The following is a 20,500-nucleotide window of genomic DNA, read 5'->3' as shown; positions in this document are numbered from 1 at the left end:
GCTGATGCTCTATCTGTCAGTGAAAAGGGAAACACTAATCCCACGCCTGTACCTGTTTCCCAGTGACCCTGGCCAGATACTGGTGAGGTATCATTATTATAGAGATGACCTTAAACTGCACCCCTGGTTAGTTATGTTAGATTATGTTGACACTCGAATGGTAAATTAAGATAAGTGTGTTGCTAGTTTTCTGAATAATGTTTGAAATCAGACTATACATTGACTGGCTGGGTATTCCGGCTCAAGTTTTCGCAGGCTGTGGGAACAACAGGAAATGTCTCAAGGATCTTCAAGGATTCTCATCTCCAGACCAGAGCGGTCCTTCAAACTGAAGAGTTCCTTCAGACTGAACATTCCCTGTTCAACCTCCATCAATCCACCGGTACAGTTTTAGTTGACTAAGAACATGAATCTGACATTTAAGTCACATTTCTATTTATTGCTCTCTCTCTCAATTCAATTCAAATGCCTTTATTGGCATGGAAAACATGTTCACATTGCTAAAGCAGTCTCTCTCTCCCTCCAGAGGATTAATCTCATACATAGAGACACCACACCAAGCTTTTTCTAAGGCGATTGTGAAAATAACAGGGATTGACATTGAGATGGAGTTATTCAGTGATGATGAGAGGATAGTATGGACAGAAATAGTATCACGAGGTAGGAGCACATGTCAATCATCACTTTGTACTTTTGTACCAGATGTTATTTAAAGTGATATAACTCATGTTGTTTATCTTTCAGATGAATACTATCAGAACCAAGGTAAGACCCAGATGCAGACAGTCCAAGTAACAGTGTTTATTGTAAGAGTGGTCAGGCAGGCGGGTCAGGGACAGGAGCAGCCAGAGTGGTCAGGCAGGCGGGGTCAGGGGACAGGAGCAGCCAGAGTGGTCAGGCAGGCGGGGTCAGGGACAGGGGCAGCCAGAGTGGGTCAGGCAGGCGGGGTCAGGGGAAGCCAGAGTGGTCAGGCAGGCGGGGTCAGGGACAGCAGCCAGTGGTCAGGCAGGTGGGGTCAGGGGACAGGAGCAGCCAGAGTGGTCAGGGCAGGCGGGGTCAGGGACAGGGGCAGCCCAGCAGGCGGGGTCAGGGACAGGAGCAGCCAGAGTGGTCAGGCAGGCGGGGTCAGGGACAGGAGCAGCCAGAGTGGTCAGGCAGGCGGGGTCAGGGACAGGGGCAGCCAGACTGGTCAGGGCAGGCGGGGTCAGGGAAGCCAGGAGTGGTCAGGCAGGCGGGTCAGGGACAGGGGCAGCCAGAGTGGTCAGGCAGGCGGGGTCAGGGACAGGGCAGCCAGAGTGGTCAGGCAGGCGGGTCAGGGACAGGGGAGCCAGAGTGGTCAGGCAGGCGGGTCAGGGTCAGGGGCAGCCAGAGTGGTCAGGTAGGCGGGTCAGGACAGGGGCAGCCAGAGTGGTCAGGCAGGCGGGTCAGGGACAGGGGCAGCCAGAGTGGTCAGGCAGGCGGGGTGGGACAGGGGCAGCAGAGGGTCAGGCAGGCGGGTCAGGACAGGGGCAGCCAGAGTGGTCAGGCAGGCGGGGGACAGGGGCAGCCAGAGTGGTCAGGGACAGGCAAGGGTCAAAACCAGGAAGACAGGAAAAGAGAGACTGGGGAAAAACACTGGTTGACTTGAACAAACAAGACAAACTGTCAACAGACAGAGGACACAGGAATAAGTACATGGGGGGGGTAATGGGGAGATGGGTGACACCTGGAGGGGGTGGAGACAATCACAAAGACAGGTGAAACAGATCAGGGTGTGACAGAATACGTCACTGACACTTTAGTACCAGATGCTGTTTAGAGTGATATAACCTCATTTTGTTTATTCAACTAGTCAACAAGTAAGTAACCATGAGAGTTACAGAGCATTCGAAAGTATTCAGAGCCCTAGACTTTTCCACATTTTCTTATGTTACAGCCTTGTTCTAAAATGGATTCAATTGTTGTTTTCTTGTCAATCTACACACAATACCGACATTACAATACTTCATAATGACATCAAGCAATATACCCCATGTTCATAAAGCACACACAGGTTTAGACATTTTTGCAAATGTATAAAATAAAATAAAAAAATGATCACATTTACATAAGTATTCAGACCCTTTTACTCTGTACTTTGTTGAATGCACCTTTGGCAGCAATTACAGCCTAGAATCTTCTTAGGTGCGACACTACAAGCTTGGTACACCTATATTTGGGAAGTTTCTCTCATTCTTCTCTGCATATCCTCTCAATCTCTGTCAGGTTGGATGGGAAGTGTTGCTGCACAGCTATTTTCAGGTCTCTACAGAGATGTTCGATCGGGTTCAAGTCCAGGCTCTGGCTGGGCCTCTCATAGACATTCAGAGACTTGTCCCAAAGCCACTCCTGCATTGTCTTGTCTGTGTGCTTAGAGTCGTTGTCCTGTTGGAAGGTGAACCTTCGCCTCAGTCTGAGCGCTCTGGAGTAGGTTTTCATCAAGGATCTCTCTGTACTTTACCCTGTTCATCTTTCCCTTGATCCTAACTTGTCCCCCAGTCGCTGTCACTGAAAAACATCCCCACAGTATGATGCTGCCACCTCCATGCTTCACCGTACAGATGCTGCCACCTCCATGCTTCACTGTAGGGATGGTGACAGGTTTCTTCCAGATGTGAAGCTTGGCATTCAGGTCAAATAGTTCAATCTTGATTTTATCAGACTCAGAGAATCTTGTTTCTCATGATCTGAGAGTCTCTAGGTGCCTTTTTGGAAAACTCCAAGCTGGCTGTCATGTGCTGTTTACTGAGAGTGGCTTGTCTGGACACTCTACCATAAAGGCCTGATTGGTGGACTGCTGCAGAGATGGTTGTCCTTCTGGAAGGTTCTCCACAGAGGAACTCTGGAGATGAGTGACCATCGGTGCCCCGGTCACCCTACCGACCAAGGCTCTTTCTCCCGATTAATCAGTTTGGGCGGGCGGCCAGCTCTAGGAAGACTCTTCTGGTGGTTCAAATCTTCCATTTAAGAATGATGGAGGCCACTGTGTTCTTGGGAACCTTTACTGCTGCATACATTTTTTGGTACCCTTCCCAAATCTGTGCCTCGACACAATCCTGTCTCAGAGCCTCACGGACAATTCCTGAGACCTCATGGCTTGGCTTGCTCTGACATGCACAGTCAACTGTGGGACCTTATATAGACAGGTATGTGCCTTTCCAAATCATGTCCAATCAATCAATTGAATTTACCACAGGTGGACTCCAAGTTGTAGAAAAATCTCAAGGATGATCAATGGAAACAGGATGCACCTGAGCTCAATTTGGAGTCTCATAGCAAAAGGTCTGAATACTTATGTAAATAAGGTATTTCTGTTTCTTGTTTTTTTACATTTGCAAAAACAATAAACCTGTTTTTGCAAATTGTGATGTTTAAACGTTATGGGGTATTGTAATGTCGTTATGGGGTATTGTGATGTCGCAGGGTTTTTGCTTTGTTGTTTTGGGTATTGTGATTGTATTGTGATGTCAGGGTATTGTGATGTTATGGGGTATTGTGATGTCGTTAGTGGGGTATTGTGGATGTCGTTATGGGGTATTGTGATGTCGTTATGGGGTATTGGGATGTCGTTATGGGGTATTGTGGGATGTCGTTATGGGGTATTGTGATGTCGTTATGGGGTATTGTGATGTCGTTATGGGGTATTGTGATGTCATATGGGGTATTGTGATGTCGCGAGGGGTATTGTGATGTCATGAGGGTATTGTGGGACAATGTTATGGGGTATTGTGATGTCAGCAGTGGTGGGTATTGTGGATGTCGCTATGGCATTGGGATGTCGTTATGGGGTATTGGGATGTCGTTATGGGTTATTGTGATGCCGTTATGGGGTATTGTGGATGCCGTTATGGGGTATTGTGATGTCGCGGTGGGGTATTGGGGTATTGTGATGTCGTTATGGGGTATTGTGATGTCGTTATGGGGTATTGTGATGTCGTTATGGGGTATTGTGATGTCGTTATGGGGTATTGTGATGTCGTTATGGGGTATTGTGATGTCGTTATGGGGTATTGTGATGTCGTTATGGGGTATTGTGATGTCGTTATGGGGTATTGTGATGTCGTTATGGGGTATTGTGATGTCGTTATGGGGTATTGGGATGTCGTTATGGGGTATTGGGATGTCGTTATGGGGTATTGTGGATGTCGTTATGGGGTATTGTGATGTCGTTATGGGGTATTGTGATGTCGTTATGGGGTATTGTGATGTCGTTATGGGGTATTGTGATGTCGTTATGGGGTATTGTGATGTCGTTATGGGGTATTGTGATGTCGTTATGGGGTATTGTGATGTCGTTATGGGGTATTGTGATGTCGTTATGGGGTATTGTGATGTCGTTATGGGGTATTGTGATGTCGTTATGGGGTATTGTGATGTCGTTAGGTATTGTGATGTCGCGGCGGGGTATTGTGACGTCGTTTATGGGGTATTGTGATGTCGCGGCGGGGTATTGTGATGTCGTTATGGGGCATTGTGATGTCGTTATGGGGTATTGTGGATACAAGTATGGGGTATTGTGATGTCGTTATGGGGTATTGGGATGTCGTTATGTATTGGGATGTCGTTATGGGTTATTGTGATGCCGTTATGGGGTATTGTGGATGCGCTTCACATGGGGTATTGTGATGTCATGAAGGGGGCATTGTGATGTCGCGAGGGCATTGTGATGTCGTTATGGGGTATTGTGATGTCGTTATGGGGTATTGTGATGTCGTTATGGGGTATTGTGATGTCGTTTATGGGGTATTGTGATGTCGTTATGGGGTATTGTGATGTCGTTATGGGGTATTGTGATGTCGTTATGGGGTATTGTGATGTTTATGGGGTGCATTGTGGGATGTCGTTATGGGGTATTGTGATGTCGTTATGGGGTATTGTGATGTCGTTATGGGGCATTGTGATGTCGCAGGGGTATTGTGATGTTTATGGGTTATTGTGTGTAGATGTTTTTATTAAATGTTATTTAAATATTGGCACTAAATCTTAATCCCACTATGTAACACAATAGAGAAATCCAAGGGGTATGAACACTTTTGCAAGGCTCTGTATGTTAAGTAGAATAGACAATCGTGTCAGCCAGGGTAGGCGCTACTCCAAATAAATCAGTCAATTCAGGAAGTAAACTGAAATCTAACTAATAACTGAAAAGGGCATCTACTTTTTACTTTCAGTGACTTCTCAATAAACCGAATAGGAATTTCATTTTTATTTTTGACTGACTTCAATTGAATTGCCTACAACCCTGGAGTCGGCTCTATTCAAGAAAATGACTATCAGAGGAATGTTAACTGGAGAGACTGTTAGATGTAGAAACAGCTGCTGTTCACCCTAAAGACATATTTATTTAATTCACCCCCCTTCAGCATTAACACTACCTGGGATTCCTGCTGAGGAGTTTCTTCAGAAACACATGGCTGAACTCATTCAGCGAGTCAAAAACACACAGCCAATAGCAGATGTTCTGCGGACAAAGTACATGATTGGTGAAGAAGAGTACTCCAGAATAAAAGCTGAAACAACTGAACAGGAGCGAATGAGAGAACTACTGAATGCAGTCCTCCCTAAAGGACCAGAAGTGATGGGAGCTTGTCTCAAAGCTCTCAGTGAACATGAATACCATCTTGTTAAGTACTTGAGTGAATCTAGGTAAGACCGGTTTCTTTTCTCCCTCCCTTGAATATGTGGAATGATTAAATATAGGTCAAATAAAAACATAGCTACCCAGATCAAAGAGAGTCTTTTTCAGAATGGAACCATGTTTTTGTGTTGCTGCCTGTAATAAATGTGTCTTATCATAGGGCCATTATCTCATCATTATCTCAGGTGTATCATAGGACCATCATCAAATCATTATCTCAGGTGTATCATAGGACCATCATCAAATCATTATCTCAGGTGTATCATAGGACCATCATCACATCATTATCTCAGGTGTATCATAGGACCATTATCACATCATTATCTCAGGTGTATCTCACTCCTCCTTCTTCTCCCATACTTTCTGATCTCCTCTTCCCTTCTCCTCCATCCTCTGTCTTGTAGCACCTAATCTGAAGATGCTGAGGCCTGTCTCTCTAGTCTGTGGACGAAGACACTTCTCCACCTAATCTGAAGATGCTGAGGCCTGTCTCCTAGTCTGTGGACGAAGACACTTCTTCACCTAATCTGAAAATGCTGAGGCCTGTCTCCTAGTCTGTGGACGAAGACACTTCTTCACCTAATCTGAAGATGCTGAGGCCTGTCTCTAGTCTGTGGATCTAAGACACTTCTTCACCTAATCTGAAGATGCTGAGGCCTGTCTTCTAGTCTGTGGGCGAAGACACTTCTTCACCTAATCTGAAGATGCTGAGGCCTGTCTTCTAGTCTGTGGACGAAGACACTTCTTCACCTAATCTGAAGATGTTGAGGCCTGTCTTCTAGTCTGTGGACGAAGACACTTCTTCACCTAATCTGAAGATGTTGAGGCCTGTCTTTCTAGTCTGTGGACGAAGACACTTCACCTAATCTGAAGATGTTGAGGCCTGTCTTCTAGTCTGTGGACAAAAAGACACTTCTTCACTAATCTGAAGATGTTGAGGCCTGTCTCTAGTCTGTTGAGGCTAGATGTTGAGGCCTGTCTCCTAGTCTGTTGAGGCTAGATGTTGAGGCCTGTCTTCTAGTCTGTGGACTAAGACACTTAAAATGATTTTAAGGGAAATGTTTGTTTGTGCTATTCTTTTTTAACAAAATGTCTGTTTTATTCATGTGCTGTTCTGTAAACTAATTTTTGTGTGTTCATCAAGTGGCTGACTGTACAAATCCTCACTATATCAGTAGCTGTAATTTCTCAGGGGCAGTAAGGCCAGACGTTGGTTTGAGAAGGAGATATCTCAGTTTCAAGGTCTCAGTTTAGAGAGAAGAAGTCGTGAGGTGTTGGTCTGTCAAATGCTATGAACCAGTATTGGTCGGTCACATGAATGAAGCAAACAGTAATTAATCATTAATTAGTACTAAATCATGCAAATGTACCTTGTCTGTGTATAGCTATATATAAGAAAACTGCTGGGGCTGCCCCAGGCATAGCCCCCTGATTGATGTGTACTATGGTGCATTTAGTTGGTTGAACCTTTCCAGCTCACTGACAATAAATAATGATTCATTTAAGATTGACTTTGAGTGTCACTGTGTGAGGCTAGTCAAAGATACACATCACCATGACCTTCCTTAGATTCTTTATGGGATTACAACTCACTCTTTCTGAAGGAAGTGAGGAAATGGACTCACTAAGGGGATAGCTGAGAGGGGGCAGAGAAGGCACGTGACATCATCGACATGTTGAGAAAGGGAACTGAACCAAGTTCCAGGATGATCAACCTTCTTGGGGAGCTGGACCCTTGCGAAAGGTCCAACCAACAGCCTCTCCTTCTGCAGCCTCCTGGATGTGTGGATCTTCTAGCAGGAGGGTCAGTTAGTCCCTCCACTAGGTACCTAGCTGGACCCCTATCTTAGCAGGAGGGTCAGTCAGTCCTACACACATTCAACATAAATGTTTTTTGGTGAATATATTGTACAGTGTTGGCCTGTTAGAGGTTCATGAGAGACGATTATCCAACACAACCACCTCAGTCTATCAGCAGGTTTCCTGTTAGAGGTTCATGAGAGAGGCTGAATATCAACACAACCATCTCAGTCTATCAGCAGGTTTCTCAGTGAGAGCCTCATGTCTGGAACAATTGACATTGACATAAGGAGCCTGTTAACCTGTCACCTCTTACCAATGATTGACAGACATAAGGAGCTGTGTAACCTGTCACACCTTTACCAATGACTTTACCAATGACTTGAGAGTGTCTGAAGGACATATAGAGTGTTCAAAGGACATATGTGTTAACCTGCCACTCCTTTACCAATGACTTGAGAGTGTCTGAAGGACATATAAGGAGCTGTTCAACCTGTCACTCCTTTACCAATGACTTGAGAGTGTCTGAAGGACATATAAGGAGCTGTTCAACCTACGTTGATCTACCTGCCCAGGGACTACAGTTAAACTAGCTAGCTGGCTAAATCTGTCACATTTACAGAAATGATGATTGATGTGAAGTATCTCTGTCAAATACATTTTCAATAAATGACAGGAAAAGGAATGGAATGTATTTGTCTGTGCATGTCTATCTCTGAATGTGTGTTGGTCTCTCTGTGTGTGAATGTGTCTTTGATTAGTGTGATTAGTTCAATGTAACTTCACATTATAAAGAGTCTATTTTTAACTTCATTTGCTATACATTACAATCAATATTTTTTGGGGGGAGGGTTTGCAGAATCATTGTCTGTCATCGGTTACCCATCCTGTCGTGTTACCATAACAACACAGATATGACCGTCTTGCGTCCTTCTGCGGAACCTGGTTGTTGTCACACTGCCCTCTGCTGGTAGCACTGCAAAACATCACTCAATCAAATCCTGATATAAAATAATACAAAATGCACTTTTACCAGATAGAATATGAATTCATGGGCTGAATACTGGCATTAAGTGTATGAAAACTTTACATGACATAAATGTGAATATATAATATAATCGTATACATGTTGAACCAGCCCACTGTGTTGAAATAGGAAGTACATTTATAAGGAAGTGAAGGAAGAAATGGACAATATCGGTAGAAGAAAAATGTTTCTAAGGTTTGTACTGTACCGTTCTTTTACAATTTTATGGAGAAAAGTGTTTCGAGAATTTAGGCAATCGCAGAGAGAGGTAAGACGTCCACATAATTATTATCTTTGCACTCTTTCACTTCCCGGAGGGGAAGACGTCTATCACGTAAACTAGTTTCCTTGAAAAATAAAAGTAATTCTCGTCAATTCGGTCAAGTAAAAGTGACGTGCGGCAATGGGTATTGAAACTAAAAGAAGGGCTTATGTGAAAAAGTTTATGCCGCGATCACAACAACTGGGAGCTCTGAAAATACGATGTCAGCTCGAGAAAGAGGACGGTTCAAATCGATTTTTCCCAGTCAGATTTAGTTTTTTACCGAGATCCCTGTGGTTTTGCAGGCGACATTAAGTTGATAAACTCAGAAAGGTGGTGATCTGCTTTGCTCACTAGTTACCACATCCACAAAGTCAGAAGGTCCGCCTACCCGACCAATCAGATGAGGGAGTGTGATGACGCGTTAGCTTACCCGACCAATCATATGGTTGCGGAAACGCTGCAATCTCCAAATGGTAAATCTCGAGTTCAAGTTTTGAGGACCAAATAACGAAATACATTCAGGAACAAGAACTGGCAACGTCACTAAAAATCATACATCAGGAAAATACAAAAGTTTTGGCCAAAAATTAAGTGGGCTTTTTTCTTTTTTCGATAACTAGTATTTAAATTATTAGATCAACTGTTTGTTTTTTACGCACAACAAATGCCTTGACAAGAATGACGCTGGCCCACTATTTATTGTTTCTGCAGTAAGGATTCACCCTCTTCAGAAAATTATTGTGTAACTTATCTGCATTTAATCGTTGTTTTGAGCTCAAAAAGCACCTCGTAGCTGTATGTAAACCAGGGAGCGAAATGAACGGCTCTTTCACCGATGCAATTCGGTTACCGACGTTCACCAAAAAAATCCGTTCAAAAACAACCTGTCGTTATCGAACGACCCATCACTAGTTGAAACAGGAAATATTTGTATAAGGAAGTAGAGGAAGTAACGGACGTTATCGTCGAAGAAAAATGTTTCAGATGTTTGTAGCTTTCTTTTACAATGTAATGTAGAAAAGTATTTTTGAGAAGTTAGTTCATCATAAAGAGAGAGATGCTTTAGGGGTTAAGACATCCGCCAAGTTAATACAATATTGATTTAAACGTTCAAGAATGATTATTTTAGGCTTATTTACATTGGTATTGATTCATAGTGATTAGCCTAATCAATAAGATCCAATGTGATGTGAGAAAGGCTACAGGGCTATGAGGTATGGTATTATTGTTATCGGTGATTGACAGCACATTAAGGTGATTATTATCTACAGTAGTTTTTTTTTAATGAACAATAGTCCCTCTCATCAATTCGGTAAAAAGTAATGGGCATTGAATCTTTACGTGACCGACCTCCTTGATTCGGTCTTATATAGCAACATTTGAAAATGTGTTTTTTACATTGGAAAAAAATCAGAGACAGAGATACAAAATGGTGTATCATACTCTGCATTTGAGGAACAATGGGAAAGTAATTCTGCTTTGAGAGTTGAAACCCCACCATTGAGAAAATGGCCCCTGAATGTTTAGGTGTACCTACTGGAGAGCTCTCCTTTGTCTCCACCCATTCAGCATTGTTCACACCCCCTTTAAGTCTTAACCCCACCCATCTGTTTAAGGATTCACATGTGAGGTCATGTGATAAACAGTGAGTAGTGTAGTAAAGATTAAGACTAAAAGTAGTAGCCTACAATAAGGAACAATTCCAGATCAACAGAAAGTGTCCAGATATATATATTGTATAAATGTTAGATGATGCTAATCGAGACACTAAACTGATGGGTCATGTGATAGAAATGCTATACCCCCCAGCCACATCTAGCAACGTGGATGGGTCATGTGATAGAAATGCTATACCCCCCAGCCACATCTAGCAACGTGGATGGGTCTCTACAGAAGGCAGAAACTGTACAGACAAATGGTTACTGACATAGTAGCAATATCAGAAATAGATAGTGTCAATATAAATAATATAATAACAAATGTCAATGCCAGCAGAGAAAGAACTACATAATATACAGTATGTACAAGAACCATATCAATACCCATACCAGTGATACTGGTGATCGATTAGTTAGTTATACAGTATGTAGAAGATGTAGGATTAATCTGAATTAATTATTGATTAAGGGGACCTTAAGATTCATATGTTTTGCTGCAGGCCTTTGAATAGATACTGTTGCTATGTGTCTAAAACGCTGCCACTATATGTTGCACAAGCATCTATATTAGTCTTTGTGGTTAAGCTCTGGCTGTTGTGAGAGTGTGCTTGCAGGCTGGGTCTGAGTCAGACTGAAACTAGATAAAGAGAAGTAACCACTGTCTGGTTTTGACATGTTGATCTTGTGTGACAGTGGACAATGCTAATGAATTCACAGAAGCTACTGTACCAGGTTACCTTATAAGGTAACCTCAGCTTTTGGAAACACACATACATTGACGTAGGTGATCATACCACTAGGGAGTGATCATGGGTATATAGTCTATATAGTTAACCAGCCCTTTGGTTGGTTGCAGAAACATACATGCTATAGGTTCCATTGTCAAATTCTGTCTGCAGTTACATTAGTAAAGGTTTGATTGATTTACTTAAAGAAGTTATTGTCTGATTGCTGATTTCACCAGTAAACCAATGATTGACAAGGAACAATGAACCTACCCTGACAAAGAACAAAATCAATAACCATATCAGTGATACTGGTGATAGATGAGGTAGTTATATAGTATGTAGAAGAACCATATCAATAACCATATCAGTGATAGTGGTGATAGATGAGGTAGTTACATAGTATGTAGTAGAACAATATCAATAACCATATCAGTGATACTGGTGATAGATGAGGTAGTTACATGTATACTATCAGTATAGGTAAAGTGGCTGAGCAGCAGGATACATTTTTTAAAGTAGCAACAACGTATGGCGTTGTGCCATAATGTCTTTTAGTTAGTTGTGTTTGGACTCCAGGTGTTATTGAGTCAGCTAATGGGGATCCAACCAGGTAGACTAGCTGTTGTTATGGAGTCAGGGGATCCAACCAGGTAGACTAGCTGTTGTTATGGAGTCAGGGGATCCAACCAGGTAGACTAGCTGTTGTTATGGAGTCAGCTAATGGGGATCCAACCAGGTAGACTAGCTGTTGTTATGGAGTCAGGGGATCCAACCAGGTAGACTAGCTGTTGTTATGGAGTCAGCTAATGGGGATCCAACCTGGTAGACTAGCTGTTGTTATGGAGTCAGCTAATGGGGATCCAACCAGGTAGACTAGCTGTTGTTATGGAGTCAGGGGATCCAACCAGGTAGACTAGCTGTTGTTATGGAATCAGGGGATCCAACCAGGTAGACTAGCTGTTGTTATGGAGTCAGGGGCTCTAACCAGGTAGACTAGCTGTTGTTATGGAGTCAGGGGATCCAACCAGGCAGACTAGCTGTTGTTATGGAGTCAGGGGATCTAACCAGGTAGACTAGCTGTTGTTATGGACTCAGGGGATCTAACCAGGTAGACTAGCTGTTGTTATGGAGTCAGGGGATCTAAACAGGTAGACTAGCTGTTGTTATGGAGTCAGGGGATCTAACCAGGTAGACTAGCTGTTGTTATGGAATCAGGGGATCCAACCAGGTAGACTAGCTGTTGTTATGGAGTCAGGGGCTCTAACCAGGTAGACTAGCTGTTGTTATGGAGTCAGGGGATCAAACCAGGTAGACTACATTTACATTTACATTTAAGTCATTTAGCAGACGCTCTTATCCATCTTATCTTATCTCATCCCTCCATGTTCACAGTTGAAGGGCTGAGAGATGGAGGGAGGGATGGAGGAGGGATAGAGGAGGGAGGGAGGGATAGAGGAGGGATGGAGGGAGGGGAGTGAGGGAGGGATAGAGGAGGGATGGAGGTAGGGATAGAGGAGGGAGGGAGGGAGGGATAGAGGGAGGGAGGGAGGGATAGAGGAGGGATGGAGGAGGGATAGAGGAGGGAGGGAGGGATAGAGGAGGGAGGGAGGGAGGGATAGAGGAGGGATGGAGGGAGGGAGTGAGGGAGGGATAGAGGAGGGATGGAGGTAGGGATGGAGGAGGGATGGAGGTAGGGATAGAGGAGGGATGGAGGGAGGGATAGAGGAGGGATGGAGGGAGAGAGGGATAGAGGAGGGATTGAGGAGGGATGGAGGGAGGGATAGAGGAGGGATGAAGGGATAGAGGAGGGATGGAGGGAGGGATAGAGGAGAGATGGAGGGAGGGATAGAGGAGGGATGGAGGGAGGGATAGAGGAGGGAGGGAGGGATGAAGGAAATGGAAACAGTTTGTCCATTCAGACACATGAAATGGAAACAGTTTGTACATTCAGACATGAAATGGAAACAGTTTGTACCTTCAGACATGAAATGGCAACAGTTGGTACATTCAGACACATGAAATGGAAACAGTTTGTACATTCAGACACATGAAATGGCAACAGTTTGTACATTCAGACACATGAAATGGCAACAGTTTGTACATTCAGACACATGAAATGGCAACAGTTTGTACATTCAGACACGTGAAATGGCAACAGTTTGTACATTCAGACACATGAAATGGAAACAGTTTGTCCATTCAGACACATGAAATGGAAACAGTTTGTCCATTCAGACACATGAAATGGCAACAGTTTGCACATTCAGACACATGAAATGGAAACAGTTTGTCCATTCAGACACATGAAATGGAAACAGTTTGTCCATCCAGACACATGAAATGGAAACAGTTTGTCCATTCAGACACATGAAATGGCAACAGTTTGTCCATTCAGACACATGAAATGGAAACAGTTTGTCCATTCAGACACATTAAATGCAAACAGTTTGTCCATTCAGACACATGAAATGGCAACAGTTTGTACATTCAGACACATGAAATGAAAACAGTTTGTCCATTCAGACACATGAAATGGCAACAGTTTGCCTACCCGGCGCGCAGGGCAGCGGCTGAATTGTCTGCACCGACCACCAACAGCCCGAGACTAATAATAAAAATAGAAACACAAGACTTTATCGTTTTTTACAGAAATGTTTGGCGATCATCTAGAAATGCATTGGAGATCGACGAGCCTATTTACTGCTGGGAAGTGGGTCCAATTAAACGAGAGATGGAACGAATGGTGACCTCGTTGTAGGCCATAATATGATACCCCGTGAGAATGAAAACATCACAGAAAGGGTGAGGAATTTATTATGCAATTATCATGGAAACTAAATAAATAAAAGCCTAGGGAATAGACGGCTATTTTTAATTATTTTAAAATGCAAAGATAAACGAAATGGATGTTCTCTCTTCTCACTAACTGTAAATGATTGCATCATGTTATTACCCGTTTTATTGTTATGAATAAGCGTGTACATCATATCCCACATTTACACTAAATACTAATCTACTGGCCTTCTTGAAATGCAATACTTCAACCACTCGAAACTGTGCATATACGCATGGGTTAAAGTTAGCCGGAAGGAGAGTGTGTGTGCCTCTGTGTGTCTGTCTGTCTGCGCGTGTGCTTTGTGTGTCTTCGCATAAACCTATACCTGTTGAACCCGCCCACTGTGTTTGAAACATGAAGTACATTTATAAGGAAGTAAAGGAAAAACTGGACACTGTCGGTCGAAGAAAAATGTTTCTACGGTATGTAGCGTAATCTTTTTTGTTTGTTTGTAGAAAAGTGTTTTGGAGAAGTTAGGCCATCGCAGAGAGAGGTGATTTATGGGGTAAGACAATCACAAACTTGTTAAGTTATTACAATACTGATTTCAACTTTCAATAATGATCATTTTACGTTTCCTACATTGATGCTGATTCATATTGATCAGCCTAGTCAATATGAATCAATGTTATATTATAGTCTACAGGGCTATGAGGTAGGTAGGGTTTGGGAGATTGACTGCACATGGACGTTATTATTGTCTTTGCGCTCTTTAACTTCCCGGAGGAAGACGTGTATCACGTAAACTAGTTTCTTTGGAGAAAAAAAATAGTCAATCCGGTAAAAAACACGTGCTGTAATGGGCATTGAAACTAAATGTGACTGATTTGATTCGGTCTTATGGAGCAGCATTTAAAATTGTTATTTTTCTTAACTTGATAAAATCAGAAACCGAGATACAAAATGGTGTGTCATACTCTACATTTGAGGAACAATGGGAAAGTATTTCTGCTTTGAAAGTTGATCAACCTGAAACACCACTTTTGAGAAAATGGCTCCTGAATGTTTTTGGTGCACCTACTGGAGAGCTCTCCTTCGTCACCACCCATTCAGCATTGTTCACACCCCCTTAAGCCTTAGCTCCACCCATCTGTTTAAGGATTCACATGTGAGGTCATGTGATAAACAGTGAGTAGTGTAGTAAAGATTAAGACTAAAAGTAGTAGCCTACAATAAGGAACAATTCCAGATCAACAGAAAGTGTCCAGATATAAATATTGTATAAATGTTAGATGATGCTAATCGAGACACTAAACTGATGGGTCATGTGATAGAAATGCTATACCCCCAGCCACATCTAGCAACGTGGATGGGTCATGTGATAGAAATGCTATACCCTCCAGCCACATCTAGCAACGTGGATGGGTCATGTGATAGAAATGCTATACCCCCCAGCCACATCTAGCAACGTGGATGGGTCTCTACAGAAGGCAGAAACTGTACAGACAAATGGTTACTGACATAGTAGCAATATCAGAAATAGATAGTGTCAATATAAATAATATAATAACAAATGTCAATGCCAGCAGAGAAAGAACTACATAATATACAGTATGTACAAGAACCATATCAATACCCATACCAGTGATACTGGTGATCGATTAGTTAGTTATACAGTATGTAGAAGATGTAGGATTAATCTGAATTAATTATTGATTAAGGGGACCTTAAAACCTGTTAGAGCTACTAGTTCCCCTTTGGGAACTCACCCCACCCCCCCTGAGCTGTAATGTGGCGCAGGGAACGCAAGAAATAATCCTAAAAAGATTTAACCTCCACAGTATCGCTTGAAAAATGGCTCAAATGAAAGATAAAGAAGTTATTTATCTACCCAGCAAGTCAGATTTCTAAAATGTTTTACGGCGAAAACATAGCACATATTTATGTCCAACCACCACTGCATACATACCTCATTAGCTTAGCCAAGTAGGAAAAAATATGCAATCAACAAACGCAGGATTAAAAGAAAAATCATTTCACTAACCTTTTGAAATCTTCATCAGATGACAGTAATATAACATGTTACACAGTACATTCATTTTTTTTCAATAATATGCAATATATATCCATAAATCTCTGTTTACAATTATGCATCGTTCAAAAAATGCTACTGCAATGTCAGGAGAAATAAATAGCTCCGGCAGATAACGTCAGCTAACAAGGAATACACATCATAAACTTTGACTAAATATGCATGTTTTACATATGTATGGCAAGATAAACTTCTTCTAAATGCAATTGCTATGTTACAATTATTTTTAACGTTACATTTGGCGTTCACTAGGCTATAATAGAGAGTCGGCGCTCTCATTTAGCATACTGACTCCTCTATCATGGAGTCGACAGAAACCCAAAATGAAGACGTAAATATTCCCTTACCATGGCTGTTCTTGCTTCAGAAGACGTGGAAGGGTTAATACTCACCAAGTTAGCGTTCAGTTTTCAAGTCTGTGTCTTTCCGTTCTCAAACTAGACACTTTTCGGTCGAAATGTATGCAAATTTCAAGTGGATGCGCACCAAAACGTCGAAAGTATACATTATATTTCGAGTAAACTTGTCAAACTATGTTTATAATTAAGCCTTAGCATGTTATAAAGGTCTACAGCAATCGTGAGGGCGAACAGATAAGCACACGTTGTTCAGTCCGTCCTGAGAGAAAGAGAGAGAAATTTCCCAGCTCCCATTGGTGAAACTTTTTTTTTGCGTCACCGGGACGTTTGGTCACGCTGAACGTCTCGTGAGCGCGCGATTCTCACAGTTACACGCCTCATCGAAAGCAGGCTTCAAAGACGTAGAAACTGTTTCCATGGTTATAGCTGTTTGGGAAGTGTGTATACGATGACGTCAAAGTGATGGCAACTTTTCCCATTACAAGAGAGGCTTTGGGAGAATGCATGCCCTGAGACTTCTGCTTTAGCTAGAGACCACATTTAAACGGTTTTATAAGCTTTAGAGTGTTTCCTATTCGATAATAATTTTTATATGCATATATTAGCAACTTTTGACAAAAATGTATCATGGTTTATATGGGTGCCGAATTCCTCCAGAAGGGGCAGTATTCAGGGCTAGCCCTAACAGGTTTTAAATTAAGATTCATATGTTTTGCTGCAGGCCTTTGAATAGATACTGTTGCTATGTGTCTAAAACGCTGCCACTATATGTTGCACAAGCATCTATATTAGTCTTTGTGGTTAAGCTCTGGCTGTTGTGAGAGTGTGCTTGCAGGCTGGGTCTGAGTCAGACTGAAACTAGATAAAGAGAAGTAACCACTGTCTGGTTTTGACATGTTGATCTTGTGTGACAGTGGACAATGCTAATGAATTCACAGAAGCTACTGTACCAGGTTACCTTATAAGGTAACCTCAGCTTTTGGAAACACACATACATTGACGTAGGTGATCATACCACTAGGGAGTGATCATGGGTATATAGTCTATATAGTTAACCAGCCCTTTGGTTGGTTGCAGAAACATACATGCTATGTTTCCATTGTCAAATTCTGCCTGCAGTTACATTAGTAAAGGTTTGATTGATTTACTTAAAGAAGTTATTGTCTGATTGCTGATTTCACCAGTAAACCAATGATTGACAAGGAACAATGAACCTACCCTGACAAAGAACAAAATCAATAACCATATCAGTGATACTGGTGATAGATGAGGTAGTTATATAGTATGTAGAAGAACCATATCAATAACCATATCAGTGATAGTGGTGATAGATGAGGTAGTTACATAGTATGTAGTAGAACAATATCAATAACCATATCAGTGATACTGGTGATAGATGAGGTAGTTACATGTATACTATCAGTATAGGTAAAGTGGCTGAGCAGCAGGATACATTTTTTAAAGTAGCAACAACGTATGGCGTTGTGCCATAATGTCTTTTAGTTAGTTGTGTTTGGACTCCAGGTGTTATTGAGTCAGCTAATGGGGATCCAACCAGGTAGACTAGCTGTTGTTATGGAGTCAGGGGATCCAACCAGGTAGACTAGCTGTTGTTATGGAGTCAGGGGATCCAACCAGGTAGACTAGCTGTTGTTATGGAGTCAGCTAATGGGGATCCAACCAGGTAGACTAGCTGTTGTTATGGAGTCAGGGGATCCAACCAGGTAGACTAGCTGTTGTTATGGAGTCAGCTAATGGGGATCCAACCTGGTAGACTAGCTGTTGTTATGGAGTCAGCTAATGGGGATCCAACCAGGTAGACTAGCTGTTGTTATGGAGTCAGGGGATCCAACCAGGTAGACTAGCTGTTGTTATGGAATCAGGGGATCCAACCAGGTAGACTAGCTGTTGTTATGGAGTCAGGGGCTCTAACCAGGTAGACTAGCTGTTGTTATGGAGTCAGGGGATCCAACCAGGCAGACTAGCTGTTGTTATGGAGTCAGGGGATCTAACCAGGTAGACTAGCTGTTGTTATGGACTCAGGGGATCTAACCAGGTAGACTAGCTGTTGTTATGGAGTCAGGGGATCTAAACAGGTAGACTAGCTGTTGTTATGGAGTCAGGGGATCTAACCAGGTAGACTAGCTGTTGTTATGGACTCAGGGGATCTAACCAGGTAGACTAGCTGTTGTTATGGGGTCAGGGGATCTAACCAGGTAGACTAGCTGTTGTTATGGACGCAGGGGATCAAACCAGGTAGACTACATTTACATTTACATTTAAGTCATTTAGCAGACGCTCTTATCCATCTTATCTTATCTCATCCCTCCATGTTCACAGTTGAAGGGCTGAGAGATGGAGGGAGGGATGGAGGAGGGATAGAGGAGGGAGGGAGGGATAGAGGAGGGATGGAGGGAGGGAGTGAGGGAGGGATAGAGGAGGGATGGAGGTAGGGATAGAGGAGGGAGGGAGGGAGGGATAGAGGGAGGGAGGGAGGGATAGAGGAGGGATGGAGGAGGGATAGAGGAGGGAGGGAGGGATAGAGGAGGGAGGGAGGGAGGGATAGAGGAGGGATGGAGGGAGGGAGTGAGGGAGGGATAGAGGAGGGATGGAGGTAGGGATGGAGGAGGGATGGAGGTAGGGATAGAGGAGGGATGGAGGGAGGGATAGAGGAGGGATGGAGGGAGAGAGGGATAGAGGAGGGATTGAGGAGGGATGGAGGGAGGGATAGAGGAGGGATGAAGGGATAGAGGAGGGATGGAGGGAGGGATAGAGGAGGGAGGGAGGGATGAAGGGAGGGAGGGATGAAGGGATGGAGGGATGGATGAAGGAGGGATGGATGAAGGAGGGATGGATGAAGTAGGGATGGATGAAGTAGGGATGGAGGGAGGGAGGGATGAAGTAGGGATGGATGGAGGGATGGAGGAGGGAGGGATGGAAGAAGGAGGGATGGATGGAGGGAGGGAGGGATGGAGGGAGGGATGAAGTAAGGATAGAGGAGGGATGAAGTAGGGATAGAGGAGGGATGGAGGGAGGGAGGGAGGGAGGGATGGATGGAGGAGGGATGAAGTAGGGCTAGAGGAGGTCCATCCCAACGTGTCGACCAGGTGTAGTGTGTTAGTGGGATGGAGGGAGGGAGGGAGGATTGGAGGGAGGGAGGGAGAGAGTAAGAGGAGGGAGGGAGGGAGTACGAGGAGGGAGGGAGTAAGAGGAGGGATGGAGGGAGGGAGTAAGAGGAGGGAGGGAGGGAGTAAGAGGAGGGATGAAGAGGAGGTCCATCCCAACGACCAGGTGTAGTGTGTTAAGGAGTCAGGGGATCCAACCAGGTAGACTAGCTGTTGTTATGGAGACAGATCAGGTAGACTAGCCGACAATAAAAGTGTTGTCATTGTTAATGGTTCTTCAATGTTCAGACATACTGTTCTGTTATTTCTTATTGTAGCTGAGTGAGCTGTGACTTACATCTAAAACGAGTCTCTCTGGGGAGAGAAAGGAGGGGACCACCGCCTCTAAAATGAGTCTCTCTGGGGAGAGAGAGGAGGGGACCACTGGTTCTAAAATGAGTCTCTCTGGGGAGAGAAAGGAGGGGACTACTGCCTCTAAAATGAGTCTCTCTGGGGAGAGAGAGGAGGGAACCACTGCCTCTAAAATGAGTCTCTCTGGGGAGAGAGAGGGGGGGACCACTGCCTCTAAAATGACTCAAGACACCAGTTCAAAGAGGTAAGAGATGAATTGCAAAATATACATTACTATTAAAAAAATCAAACTAATGAAAACTAATGAAAAGTGTTCCCAAAATGACATGGAATGTAGATCTACATAATTAATTTAAAATGCCAAACATGGATTTACCAATTGCAGACTGTAGCTTTAACAGAAACATCAGGACTTCTAGAAGTTCCATTATACAGTTGTTAAAATGAAGTAGATGAGGTGATCTGTCTCCCTGTTTTATTCAGTGTCCAGAAGCCCAGAGCAGAGTCACCTACAACCAGCCTGCTATCAATGAAGAGTGATCAGCCACCTGCTTTCAGCCAGGAATCATTACCAGATGACAATAAGGAAGTGGAGAGTTTGGACAGTGAGGATGTATTAAAGATCACACACAACCTTCTGGACAGAAGAAGTAAGACTGTGTT

The 20,500-nt window shown here is 43.3% G+C and overlaps 3 long non-coding RNA genes across 3 annotated transcripts in view; all 3 read left to right on the top strand.

Annotated features, from left to right (window-relative positions):
- Nucleotides 1-267: 267 nt before the first annotated feature.
- Nucleotides 268-813, top strand: LOC135561715 (uncharacterized). The gene is made up of 3 exons (XR_010459617.1): nucleotides 268-382; nucleotides 527-660; nucleotides 745-813. It is a non-coding gene; the product is annotated as an uncharacterized LOC135561715 (long non-coding RNA).
- Nucleotides 814-6,585: 5,772 nt separating this feature from the next.
- The window catches only part of LOC135561714 (uncharacterized), a 29,541-nt gene continuing 15,626 nt past the window's right edge, over nucleotides 6,586-20,500 (top strand). The window contains exon 1 of the long non-coding RNA XR_010459616.1: nucleotides 6,586-6,651. This is a non-coding gene — a long non-coding RNA (uncharacterized LOC135561714). The remainder of the gene's footprint in view (nucleotides 6,652-20,500) is intronic.
- LOC135561712 (uncharacterized) lies at nucleotides 14,258-20,489 on the top strand. Its single transcript, XR_010459614.1, has 3 exons — nucleotides 14,258-14,475; nucleotides 19,804-20,081; nucleotides 20,321-20,489. It is a non-coding gene; the product is annotated as an uncharacterized LOC135561712 (long non-coding RNA).

This window comes from Oncorhynchus nerka, linkage group LG18 (assembly GCF_034236695.1).
Source record: "Oncorhynchus nerka isolate Pitt River linkage group LG18, Oner_Uvic_2.0, whole genome shotgun sequence".
Taxonomy (NCBI): domain Eukaryota; kingdom Metazoa; phylum Chordata; class Actinopteri; order Salmoniformes; family Salmonidae; genus Oncorhynchus; species Oncorhynchus nerka.
Note: the sequence above shows the minus strand (reverse complement) of the source record. Positions and strands in the feature narration are given on the sequence as shown.